The 2,500-nt window shown below is 58.2% G+C and overlaps 1 pseudogene; it reads left to right on the top strand.

Annotated features, from left to right (window-relative positions):
• Positions 1 to 2,500, top strand: part of LOC135172368 (large subunit ribosomal RNA) — a 9,404-nt pseudogene that overhangs the window by 3,452 nt on the left and 3,452 nt on the right.

Genomic DNA, 2,500 nt, shown 5'->3' with positions numbered 1-2,500 from the left:
CGGTTCGCGGGGCGGTGCGGGGGAGGGGGGACTGGCTGCTTCGCAGTGCGAAGGGCATGGACATTGCGGTTCTCGCAACTTGTTCCAGCCACGTGTTAGTAGTCGGATCCTCCCGCAACGGTGGAGGCCGGCGAAAACGCGACGCCACACGTGGGGTTGGGTCTCAGGGGGAGGGGGTGGGTATCCCTCGGGAAAGGGACGGTTCGCGGGGTGGGTCGTCGGGTGGGATGGGTGGGTTCCCCCTTTCTGTGGGTCTGCTCCCTCTCTGCTCCTCTTTCGAGGGGAGTCGAGGTGGAGCACTCCTTCAGCGCCTCCACCGGGCCCCGATCCGAGCTCCCCAGCTCGGCGGGAACCGGAGGGCCCCCTCCCAGGGACGGCGCCCAGCGTCCCGAGCTACCCAGCTCGGTGCCGCGGGGAATCGTCCCATCTAATCCTAATCTCCTTATTCATTCTTTTTCTTTTACTTTTCAGCTTTTCAGCTCTTGCCTTTTGGCACGGCCGGCGACCGTATCGTCTACTTCAACCATGGCAGGGCATTTTTGCAAATCTTGTCCGGAGGCTAAACTGCCCCCAATCGGATCTCCGGGGGGGCACAAAAATGCGTCCGTCGTGCGGCGAAGTCTGCGCATCGCTTCCCAGCATGCCAGAACATCATCTCCAGCGGCTACATCGAGGGACCCAAGGAGGGTGGTGCCCTCAAGGGTTCGTAGTCGCCCGCCGTGCGCCGGGGTACTGCCCTCCCGACGAGGGAACGGTTCCAGCCTTCGTGCTGTTCACGAGGAAGTCGCAGAGGAAGAGGAGTTGACTGCGCAGCCGAGCCAGCCAACGCCTGGATCTTCAAGATCATCAACCGGTGAGTCCACTCATTTATTAGGTAGGGTTCGCGAGTGCCAAGTTAGTCTAAGTAGGATCGATAGTCATCGCGTCGCGACCGGAGGCTCACCGGTACCCCCCGTCCCAATAGGTCATCCTCCCCGGACCCCTGCGATCGAGGGACCGGGCGCGCAACGCGACGTTAGAATACTGCAATTGAACATGTCCCGCTCAATTGCAGTAACCGGGGAGGTCTTCCAATTAATTCGTAAAGAGCGTCTGGACATATTGTTGCTCCAAGAGCCGTATGCCATTCGGGAGGCGAACACCTGGGCCATCCGCGGCCTAGGAGTCGGAATGCGTATTGCCGCGAGCTCAACGGAGCGACCGTGGGCGGCCGTCGTTGCGTGCAACTCCATCGTGGAGATTGCTTACGTGTCCCAATTAAGTAATGCACATTGCGTTTGTGCTGAAGCCCGCGTCCCCGGTGGATCCTTCTTCGTCGTCTCCAGTTATTTTCAATACTCGGACGACATAGAAATCCACCTGAGGCAGCTTGAAAAGGTTCTCAGCTGTCTCAGGGGTCGCCGCGTTCTGGTGGCGGCCGATTCCAACGCCCAACACTCCCTTTGGAGCCCCAGGACCACTGACCGTGGTGTCCTCCTGGGTGAGCTCATCGAGTCTTTCGGTCTCCGCGTCGCGAATGATGCTAGGCAGGGCCCCACCTTCAGGAGTGCCGCAGGTACGTCGTTCATCGACGTCACACTGGCCACTCCTGGCATGTATAAATTCATACGTGCATGGAGGTTGGAGGACGAGTGGTCCACCGGTGACCACACGTCGGTTTTCTTTCGTTTAGCGATCCGGAGTTCCTCACAGCGCGTCAATAACTCGGGAGTCGGCGAGGGCTCTACCATGCGGTTCAACGTTCGTCGGGCCGACTGGAAAAAGTTCGAACCGACCCTCGATGAGGAGGCCCGTGAGAAACTCGTGGACCATCCGCTGGATTCTACAGCGGATGTTGAGAGAATGGCAGAAGTACTGGGTGACGTACTCACCAAAGCCTGCCAAGATTCGATGCCGCGCCGCAGACATTACCGTCGCGCGAATCCGTGGTGGACCGAGGAGCTGACCAGCAAACGCAAACTGGTCAGTCGTCTCCGAAACGGCTACCGAAGGGAGACTAACCCTGACGCGCGAAAGATTAAACAGAGCAGGTATCGTGTAGTCCTGCGATCGTATACCAGGCTACTTAGGACAACTAAAGAAAATAGCTGGCGCGGTTACATAACGACGGAAAGCAACGCGAATCCCTGGGGCTTCCACTATAAATACGCGGCTGATAAATTGCGCGTAGGCACGGTCCTCAGCACACTTAGAACCGCGAATGGCACGACACTTACAATGCGTGAGACTGCTGAGGTCCTGTTGGACACACACGTACCCGACGACGACCCCAACGCCGACACACCGGAACAGAGAGACATCCGCGAACGCGTGAAGAACCTAAGGGTTCAAACAGAGGACGCACGAGACTTGACGGACGACCAACTTAAGGGTCTCGTAAAGACCCTTAAGAACGACAAAGCCCCAGGATGCGATTTAGTTGAAGTTAGGGTCCTAAAAGTCGCGGTCATGAGGATGCCTCACATCTTCACGCGACTCTTCAACGCCTGCCTTAAGCACG

This window comes from Diachasmimorpha longicaudata, unplaced genomic scaffold, assembly GCF_034640455.1.
Source record: "Diachasmimorpha longicaudata isolate KC_UGA_2023 unplaced genomic scaffold, iyDiaLong2 ctg00000264.1, whole genome shotgun sequence".
In the NCBI taxonomy this organism is placed as follows: Eukaryota; Metazoa; Arthropoda; class Insecta; order Hymenoptera; family Braconidae; genus Diachasmimorpha; species Diachasmimorpha longicaudata.
The sequence above is the reverse complement of the archived record's forward strand: the minus strand, read 5'-3'. Positions and strand labels throughout refer to the sequence as shown.